Source organism: Arachis hypogaea, chromosome 15 (genome assembly GCF_003086295.3).
Source record: "Arachis hypogaea cultivar Tifrunner chromosome 15, arahy.Tifrunner.gnm2.J5K5, whole genome shotgun sequence".
Classification (NCBI taxonomy): domain Eukaryota; kingdom Viridiplantae; phylum Streptophyta; class Magnoliopsida; order Fabales; family Fabaceae; genus Arachis; species Arachis hypogaea.
In genome coordinates this window covers 88,916,133-88,935,635 of record NC_092050.1, presented here as the reverse complement: position 1 = coordinate 88,935,635, position 19,503 = coordinate 88,916,133, and positions in this window count along the sequence as shown.

The window sequence follows — 19,503 nt, the reverse complement described above, 5'->3', positions numbered from 1 at the left end:
CTTGATGATGGGTGTGAAAAATGAGGAAGAAGAAGGTAAAAAGTGAGAATGGTTAGAGAAGGGGGAAGGGGGAAGAAAGAGATAATAAGGGAAAAGAAAAATAAGGATTTGGGAGAAGAAAAGATAAGATATTTTGGCTAATCTGGATATTCTGTGCGCCGCATGCGACGCGAACGCGTGACTGACGCGGTCGCGTGGTATGCGATGTGTTCAAGTGACGCAAACGCGTGGGTCACGCGGTCGCGTGAGTTGCTTTGTGCGAATGGCGCGAGGGCAGCGACGCGTTCGCGCAACTCTCTGTCTCAAATCCTTTCGTGCCAAAATTCTGGGTGACGCGCTCGCGTGATTGACGCGATCGCGTGAATGGCCATGTTTGGGGGGCGACGCGGCCACGTAGGGCACGCGGTTGCGTGACAAGGTTGGTGCTTTTAGCATCATTCCAGCCCAGTTCCATCGCAACTTGCTGCCATACACCTCTTTTACGTCGATTTTAAAGGTCACACATTCGCGTGGGTGATGCGGACGCGTGGGAGGCTTATTTTCCAATTGACGCGACCGCGTGGGTGACGCAGATGCGTGGACATGTTTGTGCCTAAGGCACACCTCCAGCCACGCTTTCGCGTGACTTACTGTCCAATTCTCTTGTCTTCATAACGCACTGGTGACGCGGACTCGTCAGAGACGCTGCCGCGTCGCGTGCGTGTGTGATTTTTTTTTTAAATAAAACTAAAATGCAAAATGCACATACAAGCTATATGCAGCTAAATACAGGGATGATGAGAAGAGTCATTAACATCATAAAAATAAAGTAAAAATAAAACTAAGACTGAAACGGAACGATCATACCATGGTGGGTTGTCTCCCACCTAGCACTTTGCTTTTATGTCCTTAAGTTGGACGCTCGTTAGGCTCATTTAGCTTCTCTTGGTGGATCTTCCAAGAGGAAAATCTCTAGTTCCTTTTGATTCTTCATCTTCTCACCATGGTAAAGCTTTAGGCGATGTCCATTAACCTTAAGAAATTTGGAGTTAATAGGATGACACAGGTGGAAAACTCCATATGGCTCTACCTTTTCTACTCTGTATGGACCTTCCCATCTTGATCTCAGTTTACCCGGCATGAGCCTCAGTCTGGAGTTTTAAAGAAGAACTAACTCCCCTGGTCTGAATTCTCTCCTTTTAATGGGCTTGTCATGGACAGCCTTTATTTTCTCCTTGTAACGCGTGGAGTTGTCATATGCTTCTAGGCGGAGGGTCTCTAGTTCTGCTAGTTGTAGCTTTCTTTCAGCACCAGCTTTCGTAAGATTCATGTTGCACTCCTTCACAGCCCAGAAAGCCTTGTGTTCCACCTCTACGGGGAGGTGGCAAGCCTTTCTATATACCAGGCGGAAGGGGCTCATCCCAATGGGTGTCTTGTACGCTGTTCCATATGCCAAGAGTGAATCTTGTAGCCTGGTACTCCAGTCCTTCCTATGAGGTTTTACTATCTTCTCCAAAATACGTTTAATCTCTCTGTTAGAGACTTCTGCTTGCCTATTGGTCTGGGGATGATAAGCTATTGCTACTTTGTGAATTATCCCATGCTTTTTCAGTAATCCTGTTAGTCTCCTGTTACAAAAGTGGGTGCCTTGATTGCTCACGATTGCTCGTGGTGAGCCAAAGCGACAGATAATATAGTTTCTAACAAAGGAAACAACAGTGTTAGCATCATCAGTACGGGTAGGAACTGCTTCCACCTATTTAGAAACATAATCTACGGCTAATAATATATAAGAGTAACCGCTAGAATTTGGAAATGGACCCATGAAGTCAATGCCCCAGACATCAAAAATTTCATAGAAAAGCATAATCTGTTGAGGCATCTCATCCCTCTTGGATATGTTACCAAATCTTTGGCATGGGGAACAAGATTTACAAAATTTAGCTGCATTTTTAAAAATAGTAGGCCACCAGAATCCACAGTCTAGAATTTTTCTAGCTGTTCTTTGAGGGCCAAAATGTCCTCCACTCTCAGATGAGTGGCAGGCCTCTAAAATAGACTGGAATTCTGATTGAGGCACACACCGTCTAATTACCTGGTTAGCGCCGTACCTCCATAAATATGGATCATCCCAAATATAATATTTGGACTCGCTTTTCAGCTTGTCTCTTTGGAGCTTAGTAAAATTTGGAGGAAAAGTGTGGCTAACTAGATAATTAGCTACAGGTGCATACCAAGGAACTACTTCAGATAATGCTTGTAAGTTATCAAATGGGAAATTATCATTTATAGGAGTGGAGTCACCCTCAATGTGCTCAAGGTGACTCAAGTGGTCTGCCACTAGATTCTGGTTACCACTCCTATCCTTAATTTCTAAATCAAATTCTTGCAGCAGCAGTATCCAACGTATTAGCCTTGGTTTGGACTCCTTTTTAGCTAATAAATATTTTAGAGCTGCATGGTCTGAGTACACTACTACCTTAGTACCAAGTAAATAGGCTCAGAATTTATCCAGAGCAAAAACAATAGCTAGAAGCTCTTTTTCAGTAGTAGTATAATTAGACTGAGCAACATCTAAAGTCTTAGATGCATAAGCAATTACAAAAGGGTCCTTACCTTTGCGCTGAGCCAGCGCTGCTCCTACTGCATGGTTGGAAGCATCACACATGATTTCAAATGGCTGGCTCCAGTCAGGTCCTCTCACAATTGGAGCTTGAGTCAGGGCGGTCTTCATCTTATCAAATGCTTGCATACAACTTTCACTGAACTCGAGCTCAATATCTTTCTACAGCAGTCTGGATAAAGGCAGTGCTACCTTACTGAAGTCCTTAATAAATCTCCTGTAAAAACCTGCGTGGCCAAGGAACGAACGGACTTCCCTCACGGAGGAGGGGTAAGGTAAACTAGAAATAATATCTACCTTTGCTGGATCTACAGAAATGCCAGTATTAGACACAACATGTCCTAGTACAATTCCTTGTTTGACCATAAAGTGACATTTTTCAAAATTTAATACAAGGTTTGTATTAACACATCTATCTAACACTCTAGATAAACTATCCAAGCAAAGGCTAAATGAAGCACCATATATGCTGAAATCATCCATAAAAATCTCCATACAGTTCTCAATCAGATAAGAGAAAAGACTCATCATGCATCTTTGGAAAGTAGCAGATGCATTGCATAAGCCAAAGGGTATTCTCTTATAAGCATAAGTCCCAAAAGGACATGTAAAAGTAGTATTTTCGTGATCTTCAGGAGCTATATGAATTTGAAAGTAGCCTGTATAACCATCTAAAAAACAATAATGAGATTTACCTGACAGGAGATCAATCATTTGATCAATGAATGGCAAGGGGTAATAATCCTTGCGAGTGGCTTGGTTGAGACGCTGACGTCAGGATTTTTGCCAGTAAAGAAGTTCATAAAAACAGTCGCGTTGTAGATATAGTCTCTAAACCGACAGAAATCCCTTTGTACAAACGTTTTGGTTGTCACAAGTAACAAACCCCTTTAAAATTGATAACCGAGTATTTAAACCTCGGGTCGTCTTCTCAAGGAATTGCAGGGAAGTATATTCTTATTATTGGTTATGGAGATTGTAAATTTGGGGTTTTGAGAATAGGGAGCAAGTAATTTAAATTGCAATTAAAATAAATAAACAACTGTAAAATAAACTTTTGGCAAGGTATGAGAAATTGGAAGTCCTAGCCCAGTTATCCTTATCAACAATAATGAAAATTGACTCTTGATTCCACTTAGTTAACCATTACTAGAGCAAGGGAAGGTCAAGTGACTAATTAGTTTGATCTTCAAATCCTAGTTAATCCCTAAGGAAAGATAACTCCTGAGTTACTAATTTCTTAACCAAAGCCAACAATGTAGAAAGCTAAATTAAAATCATAAATATCTGGAATACCTCAAATAAAATACATTCAAAGCAGCAAAATCTAACATGAAAAAGTTCATAAGCCAATTGGGCAACATAAATCAAATACAAATAAAAGCATTAGAGTCAATAAAAATAGAAGCAAAAGTAAATAGAAAGGGACATTGAACCTGGGATCGAGAGTCACTCCTAAAACTAAGAGAAGTCCTAAATCCTAATCCTAAGAGAGTGAGAGGAGAGAACCTCTCTCTCTAAAACTACATCTAAAACATGAAAAGTGAATTATGAGAGCCTCCCATGAATGGATGCATTCCCCCACTTTATAGCCTCTAATCTATGTGTTCTGGGCTGAAAACTGGGTCAAAAGCAGCCCAAAAATCGCCCCCTGTGATTTCTGTCACGTTCAGGTCGCGGAAAGGTGACGCGGCCGCGTCGTCCATGCAGTCGCGCGGATTGGGTGTTGGCCAGGTCACGCGTCCGCGTGACCCACGTGTTTGCGTCGCCTGATGTCAGAACAATTATGGCAAATTATATATCAAATCGAAGCCCCGGACGTTAGCTTTCCAACGCAACTGGAACCGCATCATTTGGACCTCTGTAGCTAATGTTATAGCCGTTTGAGTGCGAAGAGGTCAGGCTGGACAGCTTAGCAATTTCTCCAACTTATTGTATTCCTTCCACTTTTGCATGCTTCCTTTCCATCCTCTGAGCCATTCCTGCCCTATAATCTCTGAAAAAACTTAACACACATATCAAGGCATCTAATGGTAATAAGAGAGGATTAATATTAGCAAATATAAGTCCAAAGAAACATGTTTTCAATCAAAGCACATAATTAGGAAGGCAAATGTAAAACCATGCAAATAGTATGAATAAGTGGGTAAAGAGTTGATGAAAACCACTCAATTAAGCACAAGATAAACCATAAAATAGTGGTTTATCAACCTCCCCACACTTAAACACTAGCATGTCCTCATGCTAAGCTTAAGAGAACTATAAAGATGAAGAGGAATGGTAGGATGTATGAAATGCAACCTATCTATATGAATGCAACTACATGCAAAAAATGTTCCTACCTACTTGGTTAAAAATAAATAAGTTCCCCCAAGACAAACATAAATCAGATTTCACTAATTAAAATTATACAGTAAAAATAAGTAAACTTGTAAGAAGATAGCTCATGAAAGCAGGGAACATAGAATTAAGCACTGAACCCTTATAGGAAGTGTATATGCACTCTAATCTCTCAAGTGTATAGGGTTAATCACTCTACTCTTCTCTAGTCATGCTTTCTAAACTTTGTTCTTCATCTAACCAATCAACAAATATTTAATGTACCAATGCAAACATCATGAGGTCTTTTCAAGATTGTAATGGGGCCAAGGTAAGGGTGAGGGTATATATATAAGGCTAAGTGAGCTAGTGAAGTGAATCCTTGAGTAGTCTAAGATCTCACCTAACATATACATACTCTATTAAAATTATACTTAGCTACCCAAATTTTCCCACTTTTGTATTACATACTCATGTATCAAACTTTTTTTTTCTTTTGAATTTTGTCCCATGTGCATTGGTTCTTTTTATTTTGCATTTGGGGTAATATATATATATATATATATATATATATATATATATATATATATATATTCTTTTGTATCCCCTTATTTAATTACTTAATATTTTTTTTCAATGCACATGGTAATTTGATTATTTTGATTTTACCTGAGCATGCTTCCCAAAACTTTTATTTTGAAATATCTTTATTCTTTTTAATTTTCTACCTTTGTTTTTATCATCCATGTTCCCATAAGGTTCCCCACACTTAAACAATACATAATTTCTATCTTAGGCTAACCAAGGATTCAACTTGGGATTTTTATTTTATTTTTCAGCTTAAAGCTAGTAATGTGGTTATTAAAATAAGGAGGGATTTAGAAGCTCAAGGGGGCTAACAAGGGTGATGTAAAAGGTAGGCTAATTTGGGATAAGTGAGCTAGAATCAAACAATGGCCTCAATCATATGCAAGCATGTAAATACACTAAATAATGGACATATAGATTGGAACAAAATATAGATTACAATCATAGGGAAGGAAACACACAAGAATAAAAATTTATGGTTAAATAATGTAACCATGTAAATAAGCTCAAAGTCTCACAGGTTATGTGTTCTTTGGCTCAAAAACCATGTTCCAAATACAACTTCAAACAAGTTTAACACAAAAATTTTCATTTTAAATTAGTGAAATTTTTCAAAAATAGGGTCCTAAAAAGAATTTTATTTCTTTAACCAAGTAGTAACTAAATGCACAGAATCAAATAAACATGCAATCAAATATGCAAAAGCAACAATGAACAAATTAACATTGGTGTTGAAATAGGAAATAACTAACCCATGGAGATCGGTATCGACCTCCCCACACTTAAAGATTGCACCGTCCTCGGTGCATGCTCAGATGTGCAAGTGGATGGGGGTTGTGGTTCCTCAGCTGGGGCTCTTTTTGTTCCTTTCCTTGCTGTTGATTTGGGAATGGCTTTCTCTTTTCCTTTCTTAGTGGCCATCCTAAAAAAGGGAAGAGAAAGTAAATTAAATTCAAAGAGATAGATATAGCAAGGAAGAGAACGGAAAAGGTGTGATGGATGCACATTAAGATATAACTGACATTAACACATGCTCGCGAGTACATGTGAAAAGCCATCAATGGAAAATAGCTAGTGCATATAAGGACAAGTGAATGCAAGGTGTTTATTAGCATGCCGACAAAGGGCATGAGTAGCATAGATCAAGCATTACTCGTAACAAACCATCATGTTTGTATTGACAATTAATTTCAATTAATACAATAGTAAAGGGAGTTTATGAAAAGCAAGCATTGAATAGTATAAAGTAAAATAGAGAAGTGCATAATGCCATATGGGCTTTTTCACAAACACATAGCATGCATAGTAAATAAGCTATTTGAAAGTATTAAATTGAACATGCAAGCATCCTTTAAAAAGTAATATATAATTGTCAAATAATTATGCAACAATCCACAATGACCCAAATAAAATTCCAACACTAATGAAAATAATGCAATGAATGAAAGTATGCAAGTAAGCAAAAGAAAATAAAAGATAAGAAGAATGAGAAGGAAGGAAGGGAAGAAGAAGTAAGTAAGAAAGGAGGGAGGAAAAATTAAGATTGGGGAAGATAAAATATTTTGGCATATTAGGTTAAGGTGTGCGACGCTGGCGATGCGGTCGCGTGGGTGACACGGCCGCGTGGTGCGCAAAAAGGTCAAGCGACGCGGACGCGTGGGTCATGCGATCGGGTGACTCGATTTGTGCTAGTGGCGCGAGTGCAGCCTCGCGCTCGCACAACTCTCTGTTCAAAATCTTATTAGTGCCAAATTTTAAGTGACGCGATCGCATGGGGCATGCGATCGCGTGAGTGGGCTTTAAAGGAATATGACGCGGTCGCGTGGGTCACGCGGCCGCGTGGGAAGGATTATTCGTTCAACACCAATCCAGCACCACTCTCGCACAACTTTCGGGTGTGCACCACTTTGACGTCGAAATCTTGGTCGCGCGGCCGCGTGGGGCACGCAGTCACGTGGGGCACGCGGTCGCGTGGGAGGCCATTATTCCCATATGACACGGTCGCATCAGCAATGCGGTCGCGTGGGACGATTTGTGCCATTGGCACGCCTCCAGCCACGCTCTCGCGTGACTTTTTGTTCGTTTTCTTTTCTTCCCATTGCATTGGTGACGCGGACGCGTCCGTGACGCTGCCGCGTCGCGTGCGTGTTTTTCCATTTTTTTTTATTTTTTTAATGAAATATGCAGATGCAAATGCAGTGCTTAATGTGAATGCTATGCATGATTCCAGGTTCAATGAAAATAAAATAAAGTAAAATAAACAACATGAAATAATTGAAAAAGAACAATCATACCATGGTGGGTTGTCTCCCACCTAGCACTTTTAGTTATAGTCCTTAAGTTGGACATTTGATGAGATTCCTGCTATGGTGGCTTGTGCTTGTACTGATCCAGGAATCCCCACCAATGTTTGTATTTCCAGTAGCCTCCGGGGTCCCAAACTAAGCATGTAAAGCCCTTAAGAAGCTTCAAACAGATTCTTAGGCTCCCAGGGTGACAAATGCCATAACAGGTTCCAGGATCCCAAACTTTACTTTTACACCCGTTTTTGTCTCGATCTGCATTTTTCCAGCCGGGTGAAAGGTGATCTGAATTCTCGCTGTAGCGACCAAACAGCTTCCTAGACCCATTAAGTTGAGCTTTATACCAACCTTTGCGTTTGAACTTAAAGCTTCCTACCATGATGAACCTTGCAGGAAAATTCTTACCACTGGCCATCTTCCTCTTACTCTTAATATCATAAAGAGCTCTAAGTTGACCATCCGTCTCCAATAGCCCATATTCAAGTGGGGTTAGAAAGCTAAGGGATATGAATTTTACCCACTTGAATGTTGTGAAGGATGATGGCAACTTAGGGGGAGGCATCTTTAATGGAATTGCAAGCTCCACTCCCTTGTGCTCTTTTCTGATAACTACCACCTCTTTGCAAGCTTCTTCAATTTCAACCTCTTCCTCTTGGCAGCTCTCTTCCAATTCAATCTCCTCTTCATTGCTTTCCAAGGGCATGGGAAGTTGTGCTTCTTCTTCTTGAATCTCCATCACTTGATCGACCTCTTCCAACTCTTCAACTGTGATATGCCTTGGAGGTTGTACACGCTCCTCAACATCAATTGCAACCGTCTTGGAAGGAGGCTCTATGTTTTGACTTTCCCATGGAGGTTCAGCATCTCCTAAGTCTTCAACCAATTCTTCTTCTTCAATAATCCCGGCTTCCTCTACTTGTTCCAGTACAAAGTCATGCTCCGTACTGTTCACTGGAGTTTCTAGTATCTCCTTCATACTACGTTCTTCATTAGATTGTCCACATGAAGCTATGGGGGTTCCTTGAGTGTCCGAACGTCGGGAAGCTAATTGACTCATTATTGCTTGCCCCAATTGATGAATGGTTGCCTGACATCGATCCACTGTTTCCTTGAGACGATCCTTTGTCTCTTGATGCACTCGGCTTTCATAAATAGGATCATAGTGCTCTTGGATTGATGGATATGGAGATGGTGAATATTAAAGTGGTAACAACCCTAGTTTTTGAAAATCAAATAAAATAGTTATTTGTGATTTATTTTATTTGTTGATAATTTTATTTTAAGAAAATTATTTTACTAAAGGTAACTAAATGGAGTTTCATGATAATTGAAGTTTAAATTAATTAGAATTTTTATATAAACTTTATTAGATATTTAGTATGATTGAAATTATAATTTTGGTAATTGAAAAATAAGAAAGAATTGTATAATTTAATTTAAATAAATTCTATTTTTAATGAATTATGTTATTAATTTGAACTCCTAGAAATTAATTTATTAGAAATGATTAGTTTGATTTTTATAAATGCTTTAAGTTTACGTCAATTAATATTTATGTACCATTTTTATTATAATTAATTATTTTATAAATTGAAATTAAAGTTTCAGAGATAGAAAAATAATAGAGATTTGTATGATTTAATCTAGAAAATTGATATTTGAATTTAAATTGTACTTTACAAAATATAATTAACTTGTTCATTTTATAATGTAAATTAGAAATAATTGAGTGAACTTAGCAATATGTTGATAAATAATGTTCCTAAATATTTTTAAGAGAGTATATTTGATTTTAAAATTATCCTACCCTCCAATTTTATCAAAATTTCTATTCATATCTATCCATATTCTTTTATAAAATCCCTAATTTCTAACACTAATTCCCAAATCAACCTCAGAAACCCTAATTTCCCAAATTGGAAACCCTAACCCTAAATTCCCCATCAGAGACCCTAACCCCCTCCTCTACACCACATAGCCGCAGCCTTACCCTCCCTCAACGCAACAAACACACACGCGCAGAGAGGAGACCGGAGGAAGAGATAGTGCCGGCGGAAGGGAAGAAGAGTGTCGCCGGCCTGGTACCACCGTCACCGCCACCGCCACGTCTTGCCTGCGCCGTTGCCTCCACTGAGCGGTTGCCGTCAAGCGTGAAGGGTAGAAAGGAGAGAGCCTGCGTCCGAGAGAGAAGAGATGTTGTCTGCCATCGCTGTCGCCACCCTGGAGCTCGCCGTCGAGCTGCTTCACAGCGCCGTCCCGTCCACGGAGCCACAAGCTTGCGTTACTGCCGATCCGTCCACAAGCCTCCGTCGAGGAAACATAATCGCGAAGAGAGAGAGATGCAAGAAGAGAAGCCCGCGACCAGCCTTGTCGCCGTCAGCGCTGCGGGTTACCGTCGCCATCCTTGCGAGCTGCCACCGCGTCGCCGTTACTGAGCTGCAGTGCTGCCGTTGTCGCACCCTACTGCTGCTGCGTCTCACCAAGCCGCTGCTAGAGGAAGAAGGCTCGCCAGTTCTACCTCTGCTTCTAGTTTCTGGAATCTGAGAAGAAGCCACCGCCACTGCTGGAACTGTTAGTTTTGTTGCTCTGTCCTTGCTCTAGATCCACTCTGAGCCGTTACCATCGCTCTTTGGCTGACACTAAGGCTTTCCACTGCCACCGGAGCTGCCCAGGACCACCACTATGGCTGCCATAGGAACAGAACGGGTGCCAAAGTCTGACACAATGCCGCTGTTGTCGATTAGAGATGCCAAAACTACCGCTGCTGCTGTGGATTTGGAATACTGGGTGTGTCGTGTTTAAATTCTGCAAATTTCGACACTTTGAGGTAGGGGATTTAACGTTTTTAATTTAGAATGCCTACAAAGTTATTTGGATAAGTGCAAATGGTTAAGAATTTCTTAATTGACATGAATGATTTGAAATGCACTTGAACTTAGTTAGTTGTTGTGATTATTCTGAGCTGTGATTAAATTTAGATGCTGTTGTGAATAATGATTAATTTAGTATAGTTTATTAAATTGAAATATGCCGAGTTAATTATTGAAAAGCTGTGGTATGGATAACTGATGAATTGAGTTTTGATTATTGCTGTGAATGTAATTAGTTTTGTTGTTATGAGAGACTAATTGATAGAAATAAGCTTGGTTTGAGGTTGTGAAATTTGGAGTAAGTTTGATGATGTTTTAGTGCTTCAATTGGATTATTGAATTCAGGTTAAGGCTGCGAATGTCTTTGGGCTTTGTTGTGAGTGTTTGAAGTTGTAATTGATATTGTTTTCTCTGATATGGATGGAATTGAGTTGAATTATAACTGTAGTTGGTGATTGATTTGATGATTGTGCGTACTGTATGTTGTAAGGGATAGAGTAAATGGTGTTACTTTTGTTACTGAGCTTGCTGGTGTGAATTGATGAGTTATTGTGTGTTTGAATGATGATGAGTGTATATGGAAAATTATACTTGGCATAGTGTAGAAAAGAAAAGGTTTGATGATGCTTAAGTACTTGACATCGTGTGAATTATTGATTCTGGGTTCTTGGGCTGTGTTGGCAATGAAGACAATTTTGAATAACTGGAAAGAGGTTAAACGTGTGATTTTGGAAGGGTATAAGTTCAAATGTGGTTTTTGATAAGTAAGGTTGTTGAAAATGCTTAAGGCAGAATTTCTGCATACATGACAGTAGAAAGAATCAATTTCTGGGAGCATCCCAGGTCATATACTTGAATGAAACTATTTTTTCATGAAACTTTACTGTGTTTTGAGCATCTCATAAAAAATTCAGAATTTATTGATGAGTATTTTGGGAGAAATGAATTTTTGAAGATTGATGGTTTCTGCAGAAAATTCTGTTTCTTTACTGCAGAAGCACCAACTTCCAACTCACTTAACTTTCAATTCTGGTAAGTATTTGAGCTGAAACCAACGGAATTTTCAAGCTTCCTGTGTCCACAATCTTCATTTTAAATTTCATGTCAATATCCTATTTAACCAAGTAGATATGTTGAAAAGAGTATGGATAACTCACTGGATTTTGGAAACCGAATTCTAAAAGGCATGGCTGTGTTTCTCACTTCATAACTTTTTCATATGACATGGTATTAATCTGGAATTTATTCAATAAAAAGATAAAAGAGTCTTGTTTGAGGTCGTGAATTTTGAAAGGCATTGGGTGAAAACTGGATTTTTAAGGAATTTATCAAACTTACTACTTGCTGCTGTTTTTCTGCATTTTCTTAGGAAACAATAACAGAATTTTAAGAGAGATGGTACAAGTTTTTATTGTGACCAAATTACCTCAACACCAAGTTTCTTGGAATACTAGTTTATTGAGTTTAATTTTGAAAGAATCCTATGATAAGTGAAAGTTAGTTACGAATTGATGAGGTGAAAGTTGAATTGATGGGTTATGTGGGAATTGTGGGTTATGACCAAACTGTTGGCTATTGTAAATTGTGAATTTTCTGACTAATTTGAGAACCTCTTATTTGGTAGTTGTTGAGGAAAGGGGGAGACTTGTTGAGAAAGAGGGAACCCGTAAGGGTGGCTAAGTCCGAGTTTTAGGGGAGGTGCTGCCGAAATTTTATAAAATTTGAGGTTTTAATTGAGTAGTTATTTTAGAAGATTTGGATTTGAAAAATGATTATTTAAGTTTTATTTGATTACTTCTAATGAGAGGTTATTTTTTGAAAGGTGTTTAATGAAATTAAAATAAATGATTTTCTTGAGTCTTTTGATAGAGGACTAAACTGAAAAATAGTTTTAAAGTTGGCTTGACTCAAGGTTGCTAAAGCAGAGATTATGAACTGAATTGATGATTGAGATTTTTGCGAACGAATGCTTGAGAAAGATAAGAAAGGTTTAAGAAAATATGTTAAGGATTCAAAGGAAAAAGAGAATGGGGAACTGATATATGGATTGTTGAGTTTTAGAAAGGAAAATGAAAAGTGATAAAATACGGGAAAACCCCACGAACTGTTAGTTGTTTAACTACGGGGAAAATCCATGAATTGATAATTGGTAAAATTCGGGAAGTACCCACGAACTGAATGATCATTGATCTCGGGGAAAACCTATAGACTGTTATTTGTTTTATATGCGGGAAAAACCCACGGACTGATAATCATTGATTACAGGAATAACCCATGAATTGTTGTATGTTGATCTCGGGTATAGCCCATGAACTGAAGATCAATGTTTGCTGTGTATTGATCTCGGGTATAACCCACGAACTGAAGATCGCTATGTTATTGTGTATTGATCTCGGGTATAACCCACGAATTGAAGATCTCTGGTTTGTTTGTGAATTGATCTCGGGGATGCCCACGAACTGAGGATCACTATTTCCCCTTGTGCGTATATTATGGGGTTGGGCTTTGCGCCGACTGCCGGTAGTCACGAAAGAGTGGTATTCTTACCACCGACATATATGCACTAAGGACACAAAGGGAAGCCATATCTTGGACTTGTTCCTAGGTAATGTCGGGCTGCAGGGTGTAAACCGACACGTGAGCTCATGGCCTGCTTAGGACAGACATGCATCATATTGTTTGTGCATTTGCATTTGGTTGTGTTTGCTTGTTTTGCTTATCTGTGGTTGTGTTATTGTGATTTACTGGTATGTTGAACTGAATCTCTTGTTTGTACTATTAGTTAGTGAAAGTGTTAAAGTGATTAAGAATCGACTTTTGATTGATAATTAATTATGTGGTTGAAAGATGGTTAATGTGACTAGTTTTATATTTAAAATTTGTTGAGTTTAGCGATTTTGAAAGGCGTAATTAATTAGCTAAAGTAAAACCAAGAGCATTTTTCAAAAAAAGTTCTGATAAAGATATAGTTTCCAGGGATATGTTAATTATTTGCATTCTATTTCATTACTTTTACGGCATTCCCATTCCCTACTGAGAACGTGTGGTTTATTCTCACCCCAAAATCTTCCACCCTTTTAGTGACACAGGTTCGAAGACTCAGTTTGAAGCTGCGGGCAATTCTAGAATTTATTTACGAGTTAAGTTTATGACTTGAGATTCTTTCATAGAATTCCCTCGCCCATACTGCTTAAGGTTTTTATTTTATGCAGAGGGATAGGAGTAGTACCTGAATTTTATTTAAATTCTTTTGTATAATATTACTATTATTAATAATTATGTGATTATTATTACTTGGTGATGTTTGCTATATGATTTTAATTAATAAAAACAAAAAATTTTCTGGTATTTTTACTAAAATTGAATCGTGATATCGAACTAAAGGCTTAATAGTAAATAGTTAATAAGGAAAACAGGTCAGTAACGCCTTACTTTTGGTACGATCATGACGTATTGGAAGTTGGGTCGTTACAGAAGTGGTGGTTCTTGTGAGTAATTGGGTTGGAATTGAGGTGGTTCTATATATGGTTCATATGGCTTATAAGGTGGTTGGTATGGTGGTTGAGGGTTGGGGTTATATGGAGGTGAATGGCGGAAAGGGGCTTGTGAGTGTGGTGGTCCAAAGTTATGTTGAGGGAATGGTTCATAGGCATATGGTGGTGGTTGTTGATAGTCCATTGGAGGTGGTTGTTGCCATGAGGGTTGATCAAACCCTTGTGGCTCCTCCCATCTTTGATTGTTCCAACTTTGATGCCTATTTTCATTATAGTTTCCATTCCTTACAACAACATTGGAACCAAACTTGAAACCAAAGGGGTGAGAATTCATAGTAATTAATAAAAATTAAAAACAAAAATAAATAAACAAGCAAAAGAAATTTTTTTTTAAATATTTACAATAACCAATAATAAGGCACACGTTTGCAATTCCCCGGCAACGGCACCATTTTGACGTCAGGATTTTTGCCAGTAAAGAAGTTCATAAAAACAGTGGCGTTGTAGATATAGTCTCTAAACCGACAGAAATCCCTTCGTACAAACGTTTTGGTTGTCACAAGTAACAAACCCCTTTAAAATTGATAACCGAGTATTTAAACCTCGGGTTGTCTTCTCAAGGAATTGCAGGGAAGTATGTTCTTATTATTGGTTATGGAGATTGTAAATTTGGGGTTTTGAGAATAGGGAGCAAGTAATTTAAATTGCAATTAAAATAAATAAATAACTGTAAAATAAAATTTTGGCAAGGTATGAGAAATTGGAAGTCCTAGCCCAGTTATCCTTATCAACAATAATGAAAATTGACTCTTGATTCCACTTAGTTAACCTTTACTAGAGCAAGGGAAGGTCAAGTGACTAATTAGTTTGATCTTCAAATCCTAGTTAATCCCTAAGAAAAGATTGGGATTATCGATGTTCAGTTCAATTAGCAAAGATAACAATTATCACTTATGTTGAGTTAAGATGACTCCTGAGTTACTAATTTCTTAACCAAAGCCAAGAATGTAGAAAGCTAAATTAAAATCATAAATATCTGGAATACCTCAAATAAATACATTCAAAGCAGTAAAATTTAACATGGAAAAGTTCATAAGCCAATTGGGCAACATAAATCAAATACAAATAAAAGCATTAGACTCAATAAAAATAGAAGCGAAAGTAAATAGAAAGGGACATTGAACCTGGGATCGAGAGTCACTCCTAAAACTAAGAGATGTCCTAAATTCTAATCCTAGGAGAGCGAGAGGAGAGAACCTCTCTCTCTAAAACTACATCTAAAACATGAAAAGTGAATTATGAGAGCCTCCCATGATGGATGCATTCCCCCACTTTATAGCCTCTAATCAGTGTGTTCTGGGCTGAAAACTGGGTCAAAAGCAGCCCAGAAATCGCCCCGTGCAATTTCTGTTACGTTCAGGTTGCGGAAAGGTGACGCGGCCGCGTCGTCCATGCGGCCGCGCGGATTGGGTGTTGGCTAGGTCACGCGTCCGCGTGACCCACGCGTTCGCGTCACCTGGCGTCGAGGCAACTATGGCAAATTATATATCAAATCGAAGCCCCGGACGTTAGCTTTCCAACGCAACTGAAACCGCGTCATTTGGACCTCTGTAGCTAAAGTTATAGCCGTTTGAGTGCGAAGAGGTCAGGCTGGATAGCTTAGCAATTTCTCCAACTTATTGTATTCCTTCCACTTTTGCATGCTTCCTTTCCATCCTCTGAGCCATTCCTGCCCTATAATCTCTGAAAACACTTAACACACATATCAAGGCATCTAATGGTAATAAGAGAGGATTAATATTAGCAAATATAAGTCCAAAAAAACATGTTTTCAATCAAAGCACATAATTAGGAAGGCAAATGTAAAACCATGCAAATAGTATGAATAAGTGGGTAAAGAGTTGATGAAAATCACTCAATTGAGTACAAGATAAACCATAAAATAGTGGTTTATCAGACGCCTATAGTCAATGCAAACTCTCCATGAATTCTTCACTCTAGTTATCAGAAGCTCTCTATGCTCATTCTTTATTGTTGTGACTCTAGACTTCTTGGGCACTACTTGTACTGGGCTGACCCATTCACTATCTGAAATCGGGTAAATATTATTTGCTTCAAGTAGCCTGGTCACTTCCTTCTTGACAACTTCTAAGATGGTGGGATTCAATCTTCTTTGAGGCTGACGGACAGGCTTTGCTCCCTCTTCTAAGAATATTCTGTTTTCACAAACTTGGGGGCTAATACTTACTATATCTGCCAAGCTCCATCCAATTGCTTTCTTATATTTTCTCAACACACTGAGTAGTTGTTCTTCTTGTTGAGAAGTGAGTTTCCTTGCAATGATAACTGGGAACTTCTACTTGTCCTCAAGGTAAGCATACTTGAGGTGTGGAGGAAGGGGCTTTTACTCTAATTTTTGCTCATAGCTAGGCTCTAGATCATCTGGGGCTGGTAATAATGGTAAAGTCTTCTCATGGTTTTTAGAAAGTGTCCCCACACTTGGACCTTGCTCCATATACTTCTCTTCTAATTCTTCTTGGTGAACTTCAGCTACAGTTTCATCAATAATGTCGCATTGGAAGATAGAATGATCTTCTGGAGGATGCTTCATAGCTTCATTTAAACTGAAACTCACTGTTCTGCCATCTATCTCAAAGGAGTAAGTTCCTGAGAATGCATCCAGCTTGAACTTTGAAGTCTTCAGGAATGGTCTTCCAAGCAGGATTAATGATGGTCTTCCTGAGTCATTGATGAGAGGAACTTTTGCGTGGTCTAGAAATTTTGCGAATAAATCCTCGTTGCAAGTATAGTTTCTAAACCTTCAAAAGTCCTTTCATACAAACGTTGTGGTTGTCACAAGTAACAAACCCCTTAAAATTGATAACTGAGTATTTAAACCTCGGGTCATCTTCTCGAGGAACTACAGGGAAGTATGTTCTTATTATTGGTTATGGAGATTGTAAATTGGGGTTTCAAGAATAAGGAACAAGTAACTTAATGGCGGGTAAATTAAATGGCAATTAAAATAAATAAATAGCTGCAAAGCAAACTTTTGGCAAGGTATGAGAAATTGGAAGTCCAGACTTAGTTATTCTTATCAATAATAATGAAAGTTGAATCTTAATTTCACTTAGTCAACCTTTACTAAAGTAAAGGAAAGTCAAGGGACTAATTAGTTTGATCTTCGAATCCTATTTATTTCCTTAGAAATGGTTGGGATTATTGAAGCTCAGTTCAATTAGCAAAGATAACAGTTATCAATTATGTTGAGATAAGATAACTCCTGAGTTACTGCTTTCTTAACCAAGACCAAAAGAGGAAAAAAAGTAAATTTGCTGGGATAAAAATGCCTTCAGATGTAAAGCAACAATAACATAAATTAAAGAAAGCAATCATGAATTGAAATACGTCAAATAACATTAATAAGGGAAATTATAATCTAACATGAAGAGTTCATAAACTAGATTGGAAGAATAAATAAAAATAAAGAACCTAGGATTGAGAGTCACTCCTAAAACTAAGAGAAGTCCTAAATCCTAAGAGAGAGAGGAGAGAACCTCCCTCAAAACTAGATCTAAAACATGGGAAATAACTAAATTGGCAAGCTCTCTTGAATGGATGCGTTCCCACAATTTATAACCTCTGGTCTATGCCTTCTGGACTTGGATTGGGCCAAAAAGGGCTTCAGAAATCGCTGGAAGTGTTTTCTGCAATTTCTGGTGCGTGGCCTCTATCACGCGTCCGCGTGGGTCACGCGGTCGCGTCATTCGGAGCTTTCCTTGTCTCGCGGTCGCGTCAGTCATGCTACCGCGTCATATTCGTTCTGCTTAAGGTGCGCGGTCGCGTTAGTCATGCGGCCGCGTCGCTGTTGATTCGCGCTTGGCACGCGATCGCGTCATCCATGCGATCGCGTGGATGCCAGTTTCTTCAGAACTCCGTTTTGCATTTTCCTTCCATTTTTATATGTTTTTTTTCCATCCTTTAAGTCATTCCTGCCTTAGAAGATCTGAAACTACTCAACACACTAATCACGGCATCGAATGGAAAGAAAGGTAATTAAAATAATTAATTTTAAAGCATAGAAAACATGCTTTTCACATATATCACATAGTAAGGAAGGAGAAGAAAAACCATGCAATTAATATGAATAAGTGGGTGAAGGATTGAATAAATCACTCAAACTAAGCACAAAATATATCATAAAATATGGGTTTATCAGTCATTAGGGGGCATTTCCAGGATATAAAAATCAATGGTACAGCTAACCATACATGGACCTGGATCACTACATTTTTCAGGTATTCCCCCATTAAAGCAGATATAGAACTACCTAAAGGAATAGTTTCCAATTCATTAATTTTATCTTTATGTATGCACAAATCCTTTAGAAACTTTGCGTATTTAGGTACCTGTTGAATAACATCAAAAAGGGGAACAGTTACCTCGACCTTTTTGAATATTTCTACCATTTTGGGATCAAGTTCCATCTGCTTTCTGGGCTTCCTTGCAAGCTGTGGAAATGGGATAGGAGGGGCGCGATTTGTAGCTTCAGCATCCCTTGGGGCTTCATTCTGTGGTTGAACTTCTTCTTCTTCAACTATGTCTTGTACGTCCTCTTCCTCTTCAGCATCTTCCACTTCCACCACATCCTCTGCTGGCACATTTTCTGGTGGGTTTGGCTCCTCATGGTTCCTCTCCTGTAATGTAGTTCCTGACCTTAAAGTGATGGCGTTGATGCCATCTTTGGGATTAGGCAGTGGTTGAGAAGGAATTCCACTAGAGCTTGAAGGTTGATGTGTGGAATTAAGTGAAGAATCCATCCGGGAGATGAGAGCTTGTAAAGTGGCAATCAAGCCATTCAGACCAGAGTTCAGCTGCGCCTGCAAGTCTTGTTGTCCTTGCGCAAGAGAACGGAGCATCTCGTCATTTGATGAGGAATTAGAATAAGAAGTTTGAGAAACTTGTTGTTGGGGTTGCTGGGGTCCTTGTGATTGTCTTAGGTGGGGTGCTCTGTAAGGTTGATTCTGATTCTGCTGTCTATTGTTGTTGTTGTTATTCCACCTCTGGTTTTTATTATTGTCTCTTCCTCCTCTATTAAAGTTATCCCTCCATCCATGGTTAGAATTATCTCTCTAGCCTTGGTTGGAGTTGTCTTGCCATCCATGGTTATTGTTGCCACCTTGGTTGTAGTTGCCGCCTTGTTGATTGTATCCTTGATTCGGGCGGTCATAGAAGTTGTGAGTGGCTGCCACAGTGTTGTCTTCCTGGAGTTGCGGGCATTCATCAGTATAATGACTATAATCAGTACAGATCCTGCATACTCTTTG